The 22,620-nt window shown below is 37.2% G+C and overlaps 1 protein-coding gene and 1 non-coding gene across 14 annotated transcripts in view; one reads left to right on the top strand and one right to left on the bottom strand.

Annotated features, from left to right (window-relative positions):
- CSNK1G1 (casein kinase 1 gamma 1) overlaps positions 1 to 22,620 on the top strand; it is a 198,186-nt gene that overhangs the window by 89,765 nt on the left and 85,801 nt on the right. The gene's annotated exons all lie outside the window — the stretch shown is intronic.
- On the bottom strand, positions 10,539 to 10,642 carry LOC131837434 (U6 spliceosomal RNA). Its single transcript, XR_009356043.1, has one exon. It is a non-coding gene; the product is annotated as a U6 spliceosomal RNA (small nuclear RNA).

The following is a 22,620-nucleotide window of genomic DNA, read 5'->3' as shown; positions in this document are numbered from 1 at the left end:
AAACTTAGTGAGTTAAAAGGATAAATTTGTTCCCATATGTATTTCAGAGTCCTTACGTGAATTTAGGATAATTTTGGTAGTTCTCATTTTGGCTTTGTAATCTGTAGAAAGACTTCTCTTTCTTTTGAAGTGGTTTTACTCTTTTGTGCTTATCAAGTTTTCATTAGCCCTGGGACGATATTGTCATGACATTGTATGCAGGAATACTTTTTTATCAACAGAAACCAGAAAACAAATTTCCAGAATCATTTGACATCTTCTTAACAACAGGGTATGCTATATACTCCATTCCACTGTTCTTTGGGTATGATTTTCGTAAGTAGGAGATTGTGCAGACAACAGATGATATAAACTAGAAATTGCATACTCAAGACAGGTACAGATGGGCCTTCACCAAGGCTGCCACTTACAAGGCCATGCTTTCTTCTCCATATTCATTTCTTTATCTAGCCACACTGTCTCTCTGGCCCTCACATAGCCAAATGCATTTATGCTTTCAGACCTTTTGTACTTAAGGTTCCTTCTACTACAGAATTCTTCCCCCAAATTTTGCTTAGGTGGTTGCTTCTCATCCTTCAGGCTTTACCTTTTCTTTCCTTCTCAGAGAAACCTTCAGTGATTTCTTCCCCACCTCCATTTAAAATGGCACATTTCTCTCCTAGCTATGAAGCCAAACTTTATTTTATTTAATTTAGTTTTTTATTCATAAGATTTTTTTTTTTTTTTTTTTAGATTTTATTTATTTATCAGAGAGAGAGAGGGGGAGAGAGCGAGCACAGGCAGACAGACTGGCAGGCAGAGGCAGAGGGAGAAGCAGGCTCCCTGCTGAGCAAGGAGCCCGATGTGGGACTCGATCCCAGGACGCTGGGATCATGACCTGAGCCGAAGGCAGCTGCTTAACCAACTGAGCCACCCAGGCGTCCCATATTTTATTTAATTTAGTTTTTTAAAAGATTTTATTTATTCACTTGACAGACAGAGAGCACAAGTAGGCAGAGAGGCAGGCAGAGAGAGGTGGGTAAGTAGGTTCCCTGCTGAGCAGGGCTCAATGCAAGGACCCTGGGATCATGACCTGAGCTGAAGGCAGAAGCTTAACCCACTGAGCCAATCCAGGCACCCCCAAACACTTTATTTTAGTCATCACATTGATAAACTACCTGAAATGATTTATTTGTGTTTATTTACCTGCTAATTGTCTCTCCTTATTTGAATATAACCTCCTTGGAGGGTGGGGATTCTATCTGTGTTATTTACTGTTGTTAATCTGTGGATTGGATAGATAGATAGCCAGATGAACAGGAAGAGAGAGAAAAAAAAAAACACAAACAAACATAGCTTCCTTCAGGCTCCTGGTATGTGGGGGTGGGGGTGATGGTAGGAAGTGGCCTTAGTACCACTGATTTAGGAGACCTCTGGATTCCAGGTAGAGAAATAAAGAAAATAATGCAGTGTTAGTACATTTTGGTTCTCTGCAAAACTGTTTCTACCCTATCATTCATTTAACAAAAATTTTTCTTTTAAGATTTTATTATTTATTTGAGAGAGGGTGAGAGAGAGAGCTTGAGCAGAGGGAAAGGGAGAAGCAAGATCTCTGCTAAGCAGGGGGTCTGACATAGGACTTGATCCCAGGAGCCCAAGATCATACCCTGAGCCGAAGGAAGACAGTTAACGGACTAAGCCACCCAGGTGCACCTTAACAAACATTTTTTGAGTAATTACTAACTACTGGACTTTGGGAAAGATAGAAAGAATAACAAAATGTAGTTTCTGTCCTCAAGAATCTGTCTCACAGTCTACTGGTAGAAAGAAAAAAAAAACAAATTATAACACGAAGTGATAACTATTATATTAAAAACTGCTTTAGCAGAGGTTAATGAAGATTTCAGAAAGGAAGCATTATTTGAGAATAGGACTAGACTTCCACTGGTGGGCACGAGGAAGAAGGGCTCTCCAGCAGTAGGAACACGAAACATCAGAGTAGCAACTGGTTAACCCAGCAACATGACTGGGTTAATGGATGTGAAATAAAAGAAGTAATAGATGACTCCATCAGGGAGGTTGGGGCCAGATTGTGAAGTGTTTAGATGGTACTAAAGCATTTGGACTTTATCCTGTAGGTAGCGGAGTAGAATCATCACGGGTTTTACAACCCAAGAGTAGCATGATCTGGTTTGTATTCTAGATGGAAAGATAATTCAGGTGGTTGTAAGATTAGATCAGATAAGAAAGAGATTGACATCTTGTGAATTTTGCTCTAATTGTAAAACTTGTCACATTGTATTTTCTTCCCCCATGTCTCTGCCTCAAGATTAGCTTGATGGTAGTACTTTGCTTCATTAATCTTTATATTCTCAGCTCCTTTTTACTGTGTATGGCATATAATATATATTTAAGAAATATTAATGGGTACTTAAGAAATGTTTATTTGGCTTTACAGTCGAAGTCAGAAATGGCCAGACCTGCCTTAGCTTTTAGCTCTGAAAATGGCAGTGAGATGGAGAGAAAGGGATGAATTAGGGAGAAATTTCAGAAGTAGATTGTAGGCAGGATTTGACCCCCGATATTTGAGGGAAAGCTTTCAAAGACAACTGAATTTGCCAGCTTGGAGAGACCAAATGAATGAAGAAACTTTTAATGTCAAAAGGAAATACAGGATTAGAGTTGGTGGAAGGGAAGACAGGTAGTTAATACACTGACTTTGAGGAGTGTGCAGCACATAAGCAAAAATGTGAATCTGAGACTAAGAAAATTTTAGGCTTGAGGTAGGGATAAGGAGGTCATCACTATGTCTGTGTTAATGGACACGCAGTCACAGATGATGAGATGATACTTTATGGAGTTTGTATGAGTGGAAGAAAGGTGCATTTAAGGGATGCTGGAAGAGGAAGGGCTTGAAGAGTAGTGAGGTTGAAAAGTCAGAAGTTTTTTCAAATTTTACTTCAGAAATTTCTCCAGGGGTATCTGGGTGGCTCAGTTGGTGGAGCATGCAACTCTTGATCTAAGGGTTGTGAGTTCAAGCCCCATGGTGGATATAGAAATTACTTAAAAATAATATCTTTTAAAAAAAATGTTTATCCAAAGATAACCACTAATTTTATTTAATTTAATTTTCTAGAATGTATATCAGGACATATTTTAGAAATATAATCAAACTGTAGTATAAACGTGTCTTTATCAATATAACACGGATTTCTTTTTTCAGTTTAAATACAGATCGTTCTTGGGGTGCCTGGTGCCTCAGTTGGTTAAGCATCTACCTTCTACTCAGGTCATTATCCCAGCATCCTGAGCTTGAGCCCTACATCTGGCTCTCTGCTCAGTAGAGAGCCTGCTTCCCCCTCTCCCTCTGCTGCTCCCCCTGCTTGTGCTCTGTGCCTCTCTCTCTGTGAAATAAATAAATAAGAATCTTTTTAAAAAATAAAAAATACAGATTTTTCTTTTTTTGAGAGAGAGAGCACACATGTGAAATGGCAGGGGAGCAGAGAGAGCGAGCTCCATGCCCAGTGCAAAGCCCTGTTCCAGCTCCATCTCAAGACCCTGAGATCACCACCTGAGCCGAAACCAAGTGTCAGACGCTTAACCAACTGAGCCATCCAGGCATCCCTAGATCATTCATTTTTAATGTCTGTAGTTATTCTGTAATTTAGCCCATTTATATTTACATATTAATTGTTTCTGTCTTTTCATATTATAAATGATACTGTACTGAGCATCCTAATAGATGCCTATGGTAGTACATCCTTATTGTATAGACTTGGCTAATTATTTTCTTAGGGTAAATCTGGGAAGTGTACACTCTGAGTCAAAGGATATACATATTTGTGAGTTTGTTACATATTGGAAATTGGCTCCATAGAAAGATGGCTTCTCTTTTCTTTCTGCCTGTGTGTGCATGCATGTGCATGGGTGATTCTTTCCCTGCCCCTTCAAAAGCCTTGAACATTACTGAGAATCTTTTGATGTATGCTAATCTGATAGGGTAAATGGTGTCTTATTAAATATGTATAGATTCATGGGTAAAGTTAAATGTCTTTATACATTGATTTATATTTTTTCTTTTAAGAGTTGCTTCTTTGTGGCCTTTGCCTCTTTCTTATTGGAAAGATTGTTTCTGTGGCGTCTTACCTGTGTATATTGCCTCAATAGATAAGGGAATTTTGAAGATTCGAGAAAGGAAGATTGATGAAGGATGATTGTGAATAAAAGGTTGGAGGATACAGTGGAGTGGAAATACATGTGCAAGCTGTTTTTTATTAATTGAGAAATATGGGTCTATTTTGAGGCCTTTTTAAAAAATTTTTTTGAGTATTCTGAATCAGGCCTGGAAAGAATCATGTAAACATTAAGTTGTGACTGATTCTCTTCCTCTAGAATTAAGAAAACCTTGTCTACATTTAATATAGTCTACAAGTAAATGGCTAATGGCTTGTTTTTCTTTTTAGTTGTAAGAATAAGTAGATGATACTTCTTACCCTTCCTAATATGTGCCTATGTTAATGGGAGACCCTTTAGACTAGACAGTGTTGCATATAATTTTAATAATCTTCATATTATCCTTGTGAAATAGGACATTGTTAGAGAATCTTTTTACTTGCAAATAAGAAAATGGAGGCGCAAGGAATTCTTTTTAATTCATTCATTCATTCATTCATTCATTTGTTTGTTTGTTTTTGCTGTTTTTCATCTTTGGTACCTGATGAAATACACAAAAGTACATCATTAACACAGAAGAATGTTTTTGACAAAAGTAAATTGGCCAAGGGTAGCAACTTGTCCTTTGTCACCCTCCCTTCTAAAATAAGATACTTATTATTTCTGTGACTAAAATAGGGTGTACATGACAACATCTTTGCATATTTTTCTTTCCTTACCTGAATTACTTATCTGTCATTAATGAAGTTAATTTGAATTTTAACTTCATCTTTTACCAGCCACTTCTGTATTTGGCAGTTATGATCATTAACAGTTTACAGATGCATATTTTCTAAAACCCTTCATTTCATATTCTGTCCCACAAGCCCTTAAAGCCCTTATTTCCCACTGTGAGAGAATGGGAAATGAAGAATGAGAAGATAGGATTCTCGCCTATATACTGAGTTTTCAATAAGATTATGTTTAAAAGATACCAATCTGCTGAGTTAAAATTTTTAAGATTGGGGACGCCTGGGTTGGTTAAGCGACTCTCTTCAGCTCAGGTCATGCCAGGATCAAGTCCCATATCAGACTCCCTGCTGAGCAGGGAGTCGGCTTCTCCCTCTGACCCTCCCACCACTTCTCATGCTCATTCTCTCACACTCTCTCTCTCAAATAAATCTTTAAAAAAATTTTTTTTTAAGATTCTATTTATTTATTTATATGAGAGAGAGCACTTATGAGCAAGAGGGAGGGGGCAGAGGGAGAGGAAGAAAGGGTCTTAATCAGCCTCTGCACTGAGTACATAGTCCCACATGGGGCTCAGTCCCACAACACCCAGGTCATGACCTGGGCCGAAAAAAAGAGCTGGACACTTAACCGACTGCACCACCCACGTACCCCCTTGCTGTATTAAATTATTTTTTGAAAATCATTTATCTGAAAGAATATAGGCTTAAGATAAAATTTAAAAGTGTTTAGTTGAAAGTGAAGGCATTATAAAATGAAATATTACTTTTTTATTCATAGTTTCTTAATAAATCTATTAATTAATCTATTTTGAACAAATAGAACTAAGTCTGGATCAGCCCAAAGCTATGCCACCAATGAAACAGAAACAGCTGTGTTGTGCTTTTACAGCATTGTTAAGGTTTTCCTATACATTTGCAAACTCGTAGCATGTTTGGATGGAACAAACTAAAACAAGGTTAGAAGTCATGTCATTACTCTCTTTCCCAAGTGGTTAGAGTCCTGGAGTCATATTGCCTTTTGAAGTTTTTTCCCCCTTTTTAAAGATGAGAGTAATAATATCTTTACAGATTAGTTAGGAGCTATAATTCCCATAGTATATATAATCACATAATACAGTGGCTGATACATAGTGAGCATTTATATACATAATACAAATATTGTTTAAACTTTTGTTTTAATTTTTCCCAACCTTATATGAAGATTTTCAAATTTTTACTAAAAAGTAAAAAGGATAGGATGGTGATTATCCATAATATACTATTACCTAGATTTACCAGTTGTTAATATTTTGTCCCATATGCTTTATATCTTTGGGGATATGTGTGTACATTTTTGTGTGTGTGTGAGTGTATGAATGTGTGTCTGTGCTTGCACCATTCAAAGTAAGTTGTAGACCTGACAAAATACCTTCCCCTCTCAGGGATGTTTATGGCCCCACTTCACAGGTGTGTAACAGATTATATCCTTTGTTTTGCTTCAGCGGTATGTTGTGGAGGGCTTTAATTTAAAATTATGATTCCAGAAATAAGGCATTTTTATTTTTTTGAAAAAGCTACAAATAAATATAAAATTCTTGTTCTTAGTAATATGATAGTTTTACTTTCTTTTGAAATTACACCCTGTTGGTTCTAACTCAAGCAGAGGTTGTAGAATTAAACAGCTTTAACAGATCTTGAGGAAGAATTTTTTTTTTTTTTGGCCGGCATAATCCATCAAAAATGGTAGGAGTCAAGCATTTCAACCATATTCGCTGACACACAGTCTGCATCACATTAATACAACAATTTTAGAAGTGTCGCGGATAGGATTCTTACAGGATTATTCATCTTGGCTGGTTTATCAAGAAAATTAAATGGTGAAGTTTTGAGGATTGCTGAAACCACTCTGGAACTGTATGAGCGGGATTATGAAATGAAGATGATTTTGGATTTATGAGGAGAGTTCAGAATCAATATTTACTTGATGCCATCATGCATCCTAAGGAGAAAACTGTCTGAACTTAGACTTTTCCAAAAAGGCAAAGCTTTTATCAAAGGAAGTGGAGTTTACTGCCAGTCATAGTGGACTCTTCAATGAGTAGATCATGTTAGATTAATACAGTTTTTTCCTGAGTTGGGGTTATTAGGGCAAGATATTGCTATAGACATATATTTTTATGATCTAAATTTTTAAGAGCATGAGCAAGGAGAAGGTCAGAGGGAGAAGCAAACTCCCCATGGAGCTGGGAGCCCAATGCGGGACTCGATCCTGGGACTCCGGGATCATGACCTGAGCTGAAGGCAGTCATCCAACCAACTGAGCCACCCAGGAGTCCCTTAAGTGTTATTTTTTAAGTAATCTCTACACCCAGTGTGGGGCTCAAACTCACAACCCTGAGATCCAGAGTCACATACTCTACCAATTGAGCCAGTCAGGTGCCCCTTTTATAATCTGATTTTAATGAAAACAATTATATGGCATAGGTTGTGAAATCCTGATCTCTACAGGCAAGCATTTCAACTCTTTTAACAATGTCCTCTAGATACCTTCTTTCTTCTAAGTGTTATTAAAGATTGTTTTTATTTTTCTGGTGTACATCATCCCAGTCACTCCCCACCTTCTCCCAACATACTAACGTTACACTTTTTGTTTAAACTATTTTTCTATATTTATAGTGTTATGGTTGTGAAAATACTGTTCACAACTGAACTATGAGAGCACTGTTATTATATTTTCTTTCACGTACATCTTCGTCCCCCTTCCCTCAGAATTAAAAATTACTGATACTTGATTTTTAAAGACTTTTCTTAGTTATCCACATATCTTTCATTAATCCTTCTCAAGTTTCCAACGGAATTGTAAACTTTCTATCAATATCATTAGGCAGTCTTAGCATTAAGATTCCTCCTTTGCCGTATATGTCTGCTTTCTCAGGTCTTGTCTGTTTAGTACTTCTGAAGGTTGATGTCTTCAGTCTGCTGTTTTCTCACCTACTTACACCTGTCTGGTTTTTTTGGTCGTTTCAGTGGGGTTTTAGAGAGGACTAGAACTAAATGCCTCTTTTTTAAGCTACCATGTTAAGTCAACTCTCTCTATGTGTCATACATTTTTTATTCAGCAAGGCATTTATTTGACAGACTTTGAGATATCCTAGTGACATATAAAAATGTGAGCTAGCTGCTAAGATAGTTAAGTAGATTTGTAGTTGTTTTAACAATCATCAACAGAGAGCATTTGTTAGTGGATTGTTGTCATCATTAATGCTATATAAACTCCAGACTGACAAAAGTAAGAGTTTCTTAAGTTTTTGGCCTGTGAGGAACCTTGGCATTGCCTAGTCCAACCTTCATCTTTTTAAAGATGAGAGAGACTAGAGACTAAATGACTTGGTCAAAGTAAAATAAACTAGTTTGCCACACAGTTGCAACCAGAGCCCAGATCTGGGACATCCCAAACAGTTTGTTTCCATTCTGTACTATGTAATCTCACCACCTGTCACTTACTTACGTGGGTGGTTAAAATACCACATGAGATAAAAAAATTAAAAGGGCATTAGAATAAATATCTCATTCCAAAGATGATAGTCATTGACATTTAGTACAATTACCTGTTACTAGGGAAAAAAATACAAAGTATAAAATGGTAGCCAAAAATCTTCTCTTTAAGTAAAATTCTTTAGTTTCTCTGGTGGACCATTCCAAACTTTAATCTTTAAGGATTTTTCTGGGAGGTGAGGAAGGAAAACATTGGCGAATTAATTAATTATTATTATTTTTATTTTTAATTTTTAATTTTTTTGCAAAGTATGTATTTTAGAATTTAGAGTAAAATCAAAGTGGAGGAGGACATTGTAAACATTGTACATTATTCTACCCTGAGCTTTTTATTTGAAGAAGGTTCAGGGGGAAGTGAGGCTAGAGATGTCCGCAGTCCATTCTTGACTAAGTGTGGGCCATGATGTAGTTTTTGCACTTTTATTCCGTAGGTAGGAAAAAATCCTGGAAAGGCATTATATGTCATCCTTCCCCCTTGCTGGAGACCATAAATTAATAAGAACTTCTGATCTCATTTTTCCATCCCACCACAAAAAATGATTTTTCTTAAAAAATTGAAAAGCATTTAATTTTTATATTGTAAAGATTTTATTGATTTGTCGATTTATTGATTGATTTTTTAAAAAAGATTTTATTTGGGCGCCTGGGTGGCTCAGTGGGTTAAGCCGCTGCCTTCGGCTCAGGTCATGATCTCAGGGTCCTGGGATCGAGTCCCGCATCGGGCTCTCTGCTCAGCAGGGAGCCTGCTTCCCTCTCTCTCTCTGCCTGCCTCTCCATCTACTTGTGATTTCTCTCTGTCAAATAAATAAATAAATAAAATCTTTAAAAAAAAAAAAAAAAAAAAAAAAAAAAAAGATTTTATTTATTTATTTGACAGATCACAAGTAGGCAGAGAGGCAGGCAGAGAGAGAGGAGGAATGTCTTTTTGAGGTGGTAATGCTACTTTTTCTATTTTTATCTTATAAACTACTTCAGGGATTAATTAATCTAAATAATTTAAAAAAATCTAAATAATAATTAGATGATTTAGATTTGAACATCCAGAAATTCCAAATCATGAAGGTAGTTTTGTATTGTTTTTGTTTCAGTAGACAGAATTGTAACATCACAGAAAAATAGAGCAAAGTCTTTGTTCTGTCATATGTATATGTATGTACATATATATGTATATATATGTATGCACCTTGGCTAAACAAATTTGGAGATGCTTTGGGATTCTGCTTTTTTTTTTTTTTTTAAAGATTTTATTTATTTATTTGACAGACAGAGATCACAAGTAGGCAGAGAGGCAGGCAGAGAGAGAGGAGGAAGCAGGCTCCCCACTGAGCAGAGAGCCCGATGCGGGACTCCATCCCAGGACCCTGAGATCATGACCTGAGCTAAAGGCAGAGGGTTAACCCACTGAGCCACCCAGGTGCCCCTTTTCTTTTTTTTTTCTTACTTTCCCCCAACCTTTACCTGTATAAACACAATACCAGTTTTCTGCAACTAATCACTAGCAGACTGATAGCAAGGGAGGGGACAGAGTACACAAAATAGCAGTCTAGGAAGCCTTATATACTTCATTAACCTTCCAGGGTATCATTCATGTGACAATATAACTATTACTTATCTTGATCAGATTCATTTAAAAAAATGATATTCTGTCTTTTAAAAAAAATTTTAGGGCTGCCCAGGTGGCTCAGTTGGTTAAGCATCTGACTCAGTTTCAGCTCAGGTCATAATCTCATGGGTTGTGAGATGGAAAACCCATTTCAGGCTTTGTGCTCGTTGGTGAGTCTGCTTGAGATTCTTTCTTTCCTTCTGCATTTGCCCCTCTCCCCACTTGTATGCTCTCTCTAAGATAAATAAATCTTAAAAAATTATTTTAATTGAGGTATAATTGCCATATAACGTTAGTTTCAGGTATACAACATAGTGATTGGATATTTTTGTATATACTGCAGAATGATCATCAAAGTAAGTTCATTTAACATCCTTTATAGTTAACAAATTTTTTTTCCTATGATGAGAACTTGTAAGATTTACTTTCTGAACAAATTATAAATAAGCAACTGTAGTCATCATGCTATCTATACATTACATCCCCATTACTTACATAGTTTATAATTGGAGATATGTAAAAATGTGGAACACTTTACAGATTTATATGTCATCCTTGCACAGGGATTTTGCTAATCTATGTATCATTCCAGCTGTGGTACATGTGCTGCCAAAATGAGCGCCAGATATTCTTTATGAAGCCTGAAACCTCAGAAACATTTTCATTTTAAGTGATTTTAGTTTTTAACTTTTACTGAAGGAGTGTCACTAATCTGGAAAATTCATTTACATGAAAGAGTTCCCTAGTTAGAGTTTAAGAGATATTAATACTTTTTTTTCTTTTTTAAAGATCTTGTTTATTAGAGAGAGAATGTATATAATCAGGGGAAAGGTCAGAAGGGGACAGAGAGGCAGAAAATCTCAAGTGGACTCTGCACTGAGTGTGGAGCCTGATGTGGAGCAGGATCTTACGACCCTGAGGTCATGACCTGAGCTGAAATAAAAAGTCAAGATCCTTAACCGACTGAGCCACCCAGGCTCTCCCTAATACTTCTCTAATGAAAAGAAATAATATGCTTCTAGGAATGGATCATGGGAGAAGAGGTCCAAATTATTATTAAACAAAAGTATCTGTGTTTAATCTGAAAATGAAGTTAAGAAAATAGATCTATTTACAATATAATCAAAAAAGAATAAATTTAACAAAATGGGTATAGAACTTAACACTCTTGAGAGCTATAAAATGTGGAAAAAAATTAAAGAAGACCTAAATACATGGAAAGACATTCATATTCAGGGAGCAAACTTAATATTGTTAAGATAGTAGTACTCCCCAAGTTGATCTCCAGTTCAATTCAATCCCTGTCTGATTTCTAGCTGGCTTCTTTGTAGAAATTGACAGGCTGATCGTGAAATTGATAAGGAGTTGCAAGGTATGCCTAAGAGCCAAATCAGTTTTGAAAAGCAAGAACAGAGTTGAATGACTCACACTTTTTTATTTTGAAACTTCCTACAAAGCAACAGTGATCTAATAGCAGTGGTACTTGATTTGGAACAGACATAGTAGAGCAATGGGAACAGAATTTAGAATCAGATATGAGTCTGTGGTCCATTGCTTCTCGACCAGTGGACAAAGTATAATTTTTTCAACAGATAGAGCTAAGACAGCTGGATAGTTGAACCTGTACCTCATACCATATACAAATATTAACCCAAAATGGGTCAGCTAAATGTAAGAATCCAAACTATATAAAACCCTTAGAAATATAAGGCAAAATCTTTATGCCCTCAGATTAGATGGTGGATTCTTAGATAAGATAATATATTCTTAGATAAGTCAATTCTTAGATAATAGACTGTTTTTACCAGATGATTAAATTCAAATCATTGACAGTTCATGGTTTGGGGTTTTCTAGAGTCAGTTGCTTTACCTTGAACTCTGTTTGTAGTTGTATTTTTTCACTCAATCATTTCGCTTTTCAAAGGACCACCTAGACTTTTTTTTCTTCCTGAATGCCTGAAATGTCTGACTATTGCTATAATCTCCTTGTCCCTGGGTCTCCATTTGGTCTTTTAATTTTCCACGGTTGTATTGTAGAGGTTTTCCAATAGCAAGTAATCCGCCTGTTTTGAAGGACTACTTCAAACCTATTAGGGATTCATAATGAAATATTTATTAATAAAATAGAGTACCAGGGATTTGCTTCAAAATAATTTACTTACTGAAATTGAGTAAGGTTACATGGGATAATCATTATAAAACTTTAAAATTTTACATAATAAAATAAATAAAAGTACTTTAGTATTTTTACTGCAGAGTATCATGCCTTTTATTTATTTATTTTTTAAAAAAGATTTTATTTATTTATTTGAGAGAGAGACAGTGAGAGAAGGCATGAGTGAGGAGAAGGTCAGAGAGCGAAGCAGACTCCCCATGGAGCTGGGAGCCCGATGCGGGACTCGATCCCGGGACTCCGGGATCATGACCTGAGCCGAAGGCAGTCGTCCAACCAACTGAGCCACCCAGGCGCCCCGTATCATGCCTTTTAGAGTGATTCATTCCAGTTTTTTTTTTTCTTACCATGGTGATATGGACAGTTTTACACATTTGCTTAATTAATAAAGCCTAGGCCTCTGTAAGTAGTCACAGGCTTATCTTTTTGAAATGGGGTATATGGGTCTTTCTTTGACCCCATTTATAAAAGGTACTACCCCACCCTCTTTTTTTTTTTATAAACATATATTTTTATCCCCAGGGGTACAGGTCTGTGAATCACCAGGTTTACACACTTCACAGCACTCACCAAAGCACATACCCTCCCCAAAGTCCATAATCCCACCCCCTTCTCCCAAACCCCCTCCCCCCAGTAACCCTCAGTTTGTTTAGTGAGATTAAGAGTCACTTATGGTTTGTCTCCCTCCCAATCCCATCTTGTTTCATTGATTCTTCTCCTACCCACTTAAGCCCCCATGTTGCATCACCACTTCCCCATATCAGGGAGATCATATGATAGTTGTCTTTCTCTGCTTGACTTATTTCACTAAGCATGATACGCTCTAGTTCCATCCATGTTGTCGCAAATGGCAAGATTTTATTTCTTTTGATGGCTGCATAGTATTCCATTGTGTATATATACCACATCTTCTTGATCCATTCATCTGTTGATGGACATCTAGGTTCTTTCCATAGTTTGGCTATTGTGGACATTGCTGCTATAAACATTCGGGTGCAAGTGCCCCTTTGGATCACTATGTTTGTATCTTTAGGGTAAATACCCCCACCCTCTTTTATCTTAACTCTACTGAGCCTCATTCCAATTTTGAGCTGCTAGAAAGCCCTCATTTTTCTGACTAACAGATTGATCAGAAAATTGTGTTTAATAGTTTAGGAAAGTCAGTGAAGCAGAGCCTATCACTGACTCAACTTGAGATCATTGAAACTACTTTTCAGAAGGCTTTTATTTGAAAAATTTTCATTTATATATGTATTCTAGTTAAATTCCAGTTAACATAACAGTGTGATATTAGTTATAAGTGTACAATACAGTGATTAATACTTCCATACACGACCTGCTGCTCATCACAGCAACCGAACTCCTTAATCCCCATCACATATTTCACCCATCCCACCACCCACCTCCACTGATAACCATCAGTTCTCTATAGTTAAGAGTCTGTTTCTTGGTCCCCCGAACCTTTTCTCTTTGCTTGTTTGTTTTGTTTCTTAAGTTCTACATATGAGTGAGACCATAGAGTATTTGTCTTTCTCTGACTGACATGTCGCTTAGCATAGGAATACCATTGTTCATCCATGTCATTGCAAATGGCAAGAGTTCATTCATTTTTATGGCCGAGTAATATTCCATTACATGTGTATGTATATGCCACATTTTTAAAAAAAATTTTATTTTCTTTATTTGATAGAGTGTGAGAATACAAGCAGGGGGAGCATCAGAGGGAGAGAGAGAAGCAGGCTCTCTGCTGAGCAGGGACCCCTTTGCAAGGCTCAGTCCTAGGACCCTGGGGTCATCACCCAAGCCAAAGGCAGACACTTAACTGACTGAGCCACTAGGCCCCCCATACCACATCTTTATCCATTCATCAGTGGACATTTGGGCTGTTTACATAATTTGACTATTGTAGATAATGCTGTATAAACTTCGGGGTACATGTAATTTTTTGAATTAGTATTTTTGTATTCTTTGGATAAGTAGCTAGTGGTGTGTTTGCTGGATCATAGGGTGGTTTTACTTTTAACTTTTTGAGGTACCTCCTGATGTTTTCCAGGAGAGCTGTAGCAGCTTGCATTCCCATCAACAGTATAAGAGGGTTCTCCTTCACATCCTCATCAACATCTTTTGTTTCCTGTGCTGTTGATTTTAGCCATTCTGACGGGTGAGGTGGTATCTCATTGTAGTTTTGATTTGTGTTTCTCTGATTATGAGTGATGTGGAGCATCTTTTCTTGTGTCTGTTGGCCATTTGGATGTCTTCTTTGGAGAAATGTCTGTTCATTTTGTCTGCCCATTTTTTAATTGTATTATTCATTTTCGGGGGTGTTGAGATTGTTAAGTTCTTTATAGATTTTGGATACTACCCCTTTATTAGAGACGTCATTTGCAAATATCTTCTCCCATTCTGTAGGCTGCATTTTGGTTTTGTTGTTTCCTTCACTGTGCAGAAGCGTTTTACTTTGGTGAAGCCCTAATTTTATAGTTGCATTTGTTTCTCTTGCCTCTAGAGACTTATCTAGAAAGAAGTTACTATGGCTCATGTCGCAGAGGTTACTGCCTGTATTCTTTTCTGAGATTTTTATGGTTTCAAGTCTCACATTTAGGTCTTTAATCCATTTAAAATTGATTTTTCTGTATGGTGTAAGAAAGTGGTCCAGTTTCATTCTTTTGCACGTTGCTACTGAATTTCCCTACACCATTTGTTGAAGAGACTGTGTTTTTCCCATTAGATATTCTTTCCAACTTTGTCAAAGGTTAATTGATGACATAGTTGTGGTTTCATTTCTGGGTTCTCTATTCTGTTTCTTTGATCTGTGTATCTGTTTTTGTGCCGGTACCATACTGTTTTGATTACTACAGCTTTGTAATTTAATTTGAAGTCTAGAGTTGTGATGCCTCCAGCTTTAGTTTTCTTTTTCTTTTTTTGCTTTGGTTATTCGGGGTCTTTTGTGGTTCCATATAAATTTTAGGGTTATTTGTTCTAGCTCTGTGAAAAATGCTGATGGTATTTTGATAAGGATTGCATTAAAGGTGCAGATTGCTTTGCGTAGTATAGACATTTTGACAATATTTATTCTTCCAATCCATGAGCATGGAATGTTTTTCCATTTCTTTGTGTTGTCTTCAGTTTCTTTCATCCATGTCTTATAGTTTTCAGAGTTCAGGTCTTTTACATCTTTGGTTAGATTTATTCCTAAGTATCTTGTTGTTTTGGTTGAATTCATGACCTTGAGATCCAGACTTGCACACTCTGCCACTTGAGTGAGCCAGGTATCGCTGGAAGGCTTTTATTGATGGCTTTTATTTTTTTTTACTATGACCCACACTAAATAAATTATATTGCGATCCAGTGCATATGCATGTATATCTGCAACAAACATTTCATGAAATCATATCCTTGCTAAGTGTGGTATACTGTATTTTTTTTATTTTACACTGGTTTTCTTCAAAGAACATGTTGGTCAGGATCCCGTGTATTGATTTATGTCACACTCCACTAATGGATCATGTCCTGCAGTTAAGAAGACATTTTAATATTGTTTAAAATAGACATCTTTAAAATAAAATAGACATGTTTTTGCATATTACTAGTAAACATGCTCTATGTTGTCAAAAGTCTCAAGCAAGATGAAAGTTTTTTAATAATATACTACTGATACTGACAAGTAAGTCTTTCAGAAAATTTAGCACAAAGAGAAATTTTATTTTTGCTGTTAACTGCTAACCATTTGGGAAATAATTCTGCACATTATACTAATATACTAGTAGAATTAAGTTAATAAAAATGAAAATGACATGTGGTTTTTTTTCTTTAAAGTTGTAGTGTCGTTTTGTTATCTTCTTACCCCTAATCATACTGCCTGCTTAAAAAAATATTCTCTGGGTGCTGAAGGTATTAGGCCAGTCTGTCCTCTTTACCCTAAATAGACACGGTAACCAATCTGAGTTACATAAAAGTGGTTTCTTGTTTTAACACAAAAGTACCCCAAGTTCATTTGGCTGGATTTTTTTTTTTTTTTACAAGTTCTAGGTAGTAATTTATAAATGTACTACTTTCACTTTAGGGCAAGACAATGTGACAGCTGGAGATCTAACTAAACTGGGAACCTGAGGCTGTATGTTCCTTTATCAGTGTGACTCTGAGAACTGAGACCTGCTGGTTCTTTGAAATAATGCTGTGTCTGATGAAGCTTACGGTAAATGTTGTCTCTGTAGGTGACTTACTGCAATAGGACGTCTTCATGCAGTGGGTTTTATGGGCAGCATCACATTGAGGACTGCTGCTTCAAAAGGGCTGAGTTTAGATATAAAGCTCCAGAAGCTGCTATGTAATGCAGTTTCATTTCCATTAACAATAAAAGAACTCAGAGCCAGGAAGTGAGCGTGGGAAGCATTGTGGATTTTGTGCAACAGATTCTAAAAGCTTTGAGTGCTTGGGATTGTGCCATCTCATCGATGGTACTTTGCTGTCCATTAAACTGCCTGCCTTCCTCACAGTTATTGATAATGTTTTAAATATATATACTTAATAAATACATTTCAGCCGCAGCAGCCATTCATTTAAATGGGCAGGATTTTAATCCTCTATTTTTGTAAGTCTTCACAGAAACATTTTTGAGTATGTACATCACTGAGGAGGATAGTGGCTGAGTGATTGTCTAGCTTTCCACATGGCTGCATTTTGTGTTGGCCTGTTCAGTCTTAATGATGCCCTCTGGCAGAGGAATTCATTTGACTGATGCATAGCTCAAGAGAATTATCCAGTCACCTCCATTACTTCTTAGGAATAAGGATAATTGCTTTGTAAGAGGGTGACATGTGTTCAGTTCTTTTGGTGCCCCTAGAGAAGGTTAGCAAACACAAGCAATATTTTGTGATGTATCAGCCATCACATTTCATGTTAACATAGTCTGTCTCATTCATTATGTTTCTGTGATTGTATTTTTTTTTTTAAAGATTTTATTTATTTATCAGAGAGAGGGGGGGAGAGAGTGAGCACAGGCAGACAGAATGGCAGGCAGAGGCAGAGGGAGAAGCAGGCTCCCTGCTGAGCAAGGAGCCCGATGTGGGACTCGATCCCAGGACGCTGGGATCATGACCTGAGCCGAAGGCAGCTGCTTAACCAACTGAGCCACCCAGGCATCCCTGTGATTGTATTTTTTATATAGGTATGAAAGTTGAAACTGAAAGATGTTTCGTAATTGTCTTGTTACTTTTAGATTTAGTGGGAACTTGGAAGGAGGCATCATCATGGAAGAGTGGAAGGTTGCTTCCTCTCTTGGTTCTCTTTCTGTTCTCCACTAATGGAGATACCATTTTTGACCCTTCTCTTTTCCTTATCCCCCACTTTTACATCTAATCCAAAGATTATTAGTTTTTTTCTTTGAAATGCCTTAATTATAAATCGTATTTTTAAGTCGTTTTCTGCCAGGAAATATTGGCCCATACCCTGCAATAAAATAAAAATTAGGTTTATCTAGCACCTAGCAGCTTGTAAAGAAGTTTCACATGTTCTAACTCATGTAATGCTCATAATCATGCTAGGCATGGTAGATGTTATTTTTTAAGTGTTCTGTTATCAAAGCTTCCCCTTCATCATCTCTCTAAGTATTCTTCTCTCTTTTACTTTATACTTTGGGGCCAGATTAATAATTAGTATTTCACCATTATGCTTTTTCTCTTAGCACAAGACCTTTGTTGGTTTCACAGCAAGCTGAATAAGGAAGTCAAAACTCCTGTATTTGCATTTAGAATTATCCATATCTGATTGTAAACTAGACTTCTTTTTTTTATTATCCTAGAACTTTCTCAGAAGAACCTTCTCTGTGTGTTAATTTGGTTCACTGCAGCTAGCATCTGTTACCTATTATATATCAAATACTGTGTTTGTTACTAGGAATAAGAAGTTGAGTTGAACATTCTTTTTTCTTTTTGACCTTTTGAGTCATAAAACCACAAAGAACCAAAAAAAAAAAAAAAAATGTGGGAGAGAAGAGGAAAACAGGTGAGAAAGGTTAACAAGGGGTGCCTGGGTGACTCAGTGGGTTAAAGCCTCTGCCTTTGGCTCAGGTCATGATCCCAGGGTCCTGGGATTGAGCCCCGCATCGGGCTCTCTGCTCAGCAGGGAGCCTGCTTCCTCCTCTCTTTCCACCTGCCTCTCTGCCTACTTGTGATCTCTATCTGTCAAATAAATAAATAAATAAATCTTTAAAAAAAAAAAAAGAAATGTTAACAAAATTTTGGAAGCTGGAAAGCAGGTAGTCAAGTGGTAACTGACTGAGCAGTCCAGAGAAAGCCAATGATTGAAATGTTCGGCCAGTTTGTAATATAAAATACACCAGTTAAGCTCAAGAATTGGAGACACTAGGAACTCTAGCAAGGATGCTAGAGTAAAAAAAGAACTTAGTGGCAAGTCTATAGAGGTTGGATGGCTAAATCACCTCTTTCCCTGGCAACACGTGGCTCATAAGAGATGTAAGTGATATACATTGTGAAAGCTGGGCCACCCAGATGAACACAGGGAAAATGAGAAAGTTTCCCCACTGATTGGTGAGACCCCTGTGGCCTCTGGAAGAAGTACATCCATAAATGCTTGGGATTTCCTTAAACTCTTGCGTTTTTTTTCTTCAAATGAAATCTGTGCAATTTCTCTAATAACTTTTTAACTATACAAAAGATTTTCCCCAAATCTTCAAAGAAAAGTGAAGATCTAGGAAATTTTTGTTTTATTTGTATATCTTATGGCCTGACACCTCTCCATATACAGATGGTTGTATATACCTTAGAGTAAGAAGCTGGCATTCAGGGTTATTCACCTGTCCCTATTGGATCTTTCTGGCTTTACTTCTCACCATTTCTGTCCATATACTTGTGCTTAATTCATATTGGCTTACCCAGAGTATATTGGATTCTGCACAATTTCTATCATGTTTCCACCTCACTATTCTCTATTCACCTCACTATTAGTATTATTACTAATACTAATAAAATTAGTATTTTATTATATACCCTTTATTGTCTCCTCTGTGAGCCTTCCCTGAAATGCCTCTTGTGGTGGAATGCTTTACCCTCCCTCATCCAATCTCCTGTATTGACTTGTTCATATTTTTCTTATAACTCGTCACATTATGTGATTAATTTAATAATAGAGCCACCTGTGTAAGGCCCTATATGAGGACCTAGAGTACCGTCTCTGCAGGGTGAGAACTGAGTGTTAGATGTCTGATATCTGCATAGGCTGGGTATTAAATGTACAAATGCTTTCCCCTACCTTTGGTCTCTTATTTTTCTTTCCTTCTTTTTTTTTTTTTTTTTAAGATTTTATTTATCTTTCCTTCTTTTTAAAAAAAATTTGTTTATTTGGGCGTCTGGGTTGCTCAGTTATTATGTGTCTGCCTTTGGCTCAGGTTATGATCCCAGGGTTTGGGATCGAGTTTTGCATCAGGCTCCTTGCTCCACAGGGAACCTGCTTCTCCCTCTTCCACTCCCCCTGCTTGTGTTGCCTCTCTTGCTCTCTCACTCAGTCAAATAAATAAAATCTTTAAAAAAAAAAAGATGTATTTTAGATTGAGAGAGCAAGCAATGAGGGAGAGGGGCAGAAGGAGCAGGAGAGAGAATCTTAAGCAGACTCCGCACTGAGCATGGAGCCCGATGCAGGGCTTGATCTCACAACACTGATACTGCCACCTGAGCTGAAACCAAGAGTTGGAGGCTTAACCAGCTGCATTGCCCATGCACCTGTGGTCTCTTATTTTCTAGTTCATCGTTTATGCTTCCTCACAAATGGTTATTCATAATCACAGATCTGGTCATGTCACTACCCTACAAAAATTTTTTGTTTTAAACTTTAAGATGGCATTGAGGATTTTTCCTGTGTGGTTTGAGCCTTACTTTTCTAGTCTCCTTTTTTACCCTAAGCACTCTTTTCCCTATTCCTGCTCCATCCTGATGCTCATGATGCAACTTATAGTTCATCGACTCCCAGACCACCTTTCATTGTTAGACTACCTCTACTTCATCGCTTTTTTGTTTTTTCGTAGTGTTTTTTTTGCCTTGGGTTGCCTTTCCCCCTTTTTCAGCTATTAAAATCCAACTCATTTTTTAAGACTTTAGCCAGGCGGTGCGGATGGGGGATGTAGATGGGGACAAGAAAGAAAAGAATATCTTCCCCAAGAAATCCTAAACTGCCTTCTCTCTTTTCTTGCTCACAGATCAGAATCTATGTTTATTACTCTTACATGTACACCATCACCTTACTTCACTTAAGTGTTGTATCTGTGGAATTGAAGACCTGTTAGGTTAAGCATGTACTTCAAAGGTTAATTCTTTGACAGTAAGGGCATGTTGTACTTTAAATGTGTAAGGTGTGAATTTTGGTGCCTCTACTCCCCATTGGAATTCTTACTGTTAAAAAAACTGGCTGGAAAAAAAAAAAAAAAACTGGCTGGGCAGGGGGTGGAAAGGGTGGTGTCCAAATCATAAAGACTCCTAAACATGTTTACAAATTTTTTAAAGATTTTATTCATTTATTTGACAGACAGAGATCACAAGTAGGTAGAAAAACAGGCAGAGAGAGAGGAGGAAACAGGCTCCCTGCTAAGCAGAGAGCCCGATGTGGAACTCGATCCCATGACCCTGGGATCACGACCTGAGCCGAAGGCAGAGGCTTTAATTTAACCCACTGAGCCACCCAGGCGCCCCCATGTTTACAAGTTTAAACTTGACCGTTTTCTTCTAAGTGATACTAAATTTTTAGGGTCAGACTTGTGCCAAAGTTGGTTTTGGGTCATAATAGCAGTGCTTATACTGTGTCAGGAAGAGCTGTCCTGAAGAATCTTTATGCAGTATTGTATCTGGTGTGGGAGAAGTCTGTGGCCAAGTTGGAGTTTTTTTGTTTTGTTTTTTAAAGATTATTTATATGTTTTGAGAGAAAGAGACCAAGTGCAGGCATGAGCAGGGGGAGGAGTAGGGAGAGAGGGAGAAGCAGACTCCCTGCTGAGCAGAGAGCCCAACACGGGCTCAGTCCCAAGACTCTGGGATCATGACCTGAGCCAAAGGCAGAGGCTTAACCCACTGAGCCACTCAGGTGCTACCCCTGGTTTTGGAGAAAATAAAATTTAATTGTGTACATGTAGAGAATCCACACAGATATGAGATGCCTGCCGAAGTTGGAGTTCTAATCTACCTCTATTGGCTGCTTCTACTTCAACTATCTGCACCCAGTTATTAGTATCCTTTTCACAGTTGCATCAAATACATTTTTAAAAATGTTTTTGGTGAGAGGATTAATCAGAAACACAAATTAACTTTTAGAAGCTTAATGCAATTAATATATAGAGGAAAAATACCTGTTTTCTACTTTCACTTCTAAAAAAAGAAGTTGTAGGGCGCCTGGGTGGCTCAGTGGGTTAAGCCGCTGCCTTCGGCTCAGGTCATGATCTCAGGGTCCTGGGATCGAGTCCCGCATCGGGCTCTCTGCTCGGCAGGGAGCCTGCTTCCCTCTCTCTCTCTGCCTGCCTCTCCATCTACTTGTGATTTCTCTCTGTCAAATAAATAAATAAATAAATCTTTAAAAAAAAAATAAAATAAATAAATAAATAAATAAATAAAAAAAGAAGTTGTACATCTTAAAATGGTTTCTTAGGTATTTCTCTGGCAATCTCTGAGTCCTCTTTATTATGTTATTTGCAGACAAAAGTTACTCCTAAATTAATATGCTCTTTGACACATAAAGGTGCTTGGCAACCTGACAGCAGTATTAAAAATATAATGGTATGATTTGTAAAGGGCCATCTGTTGTCTAAATCCTGGTTAAAATAGGAACTTATATTGCAAGCAGCTTTTTGTTCATTATAAAAACAAAAAAATCAAAATACTAAGAAACAGTCATTTTAATACCTTAATGTACATCTTTCTATATCCTTTTCCGTGCATATATATTCAACTGTGTACATATATGTCCATGTATATGTATAAATATAACATTTACTTCCATATATTATTTAAATAATAGTTACACTATATGTGCCAGTAACTTTTCATTAGTCAAGGTTTTGGGTGTCTTTGAGATGTGCAGAACATGGTCTTAAGCACCATAGGACATTGAGAGAATCATCAGATAAAATTCCTACCCTCAAGATATTTATAACCTAGCTGATTAAGATAGGACAGATCTATAAGAAGAAATGGGAAGTCCAATGCCATAACTAAACACTCAGGAGGAATTAAAATTAGCCTTCAAGAATCAGTAGAGATGGGTAGGTGAGGGTGGCTAAGTACCCAGTGTGGAACACAGGCTTACCAAGTGGTTAATTGCTGCTTTCATCCTCATCCTCCCTCCAGGCACTTTAGACGTCTAGGAGAATATTGGTTCCATTTATACAGGTGGAGAAGTTGAGAGGAAAAGTTGTTAATATTGCAAGAAGAACT

Source organism: Mustela lutreola, chromosome 7 (genome assembly GCF_030435805.1).
Source record: "Mustela lutreola isolate mMusLut2 chromosome 7, mMusLut2.pri, whole genome shotgun sequence".
In the NCBI taxonomy this organism is placed as follows: Eukaryota; Metazoa; Chordata; class Mammalia; order Carnivora; family Mustelidae; genus Mustela; species Mustela lutreola.
The sequence above is the reverse complement of the archived record's forward strand: the minus strand, read 5'-3'. Positions and strand labels throughout refer to the sequence as shown.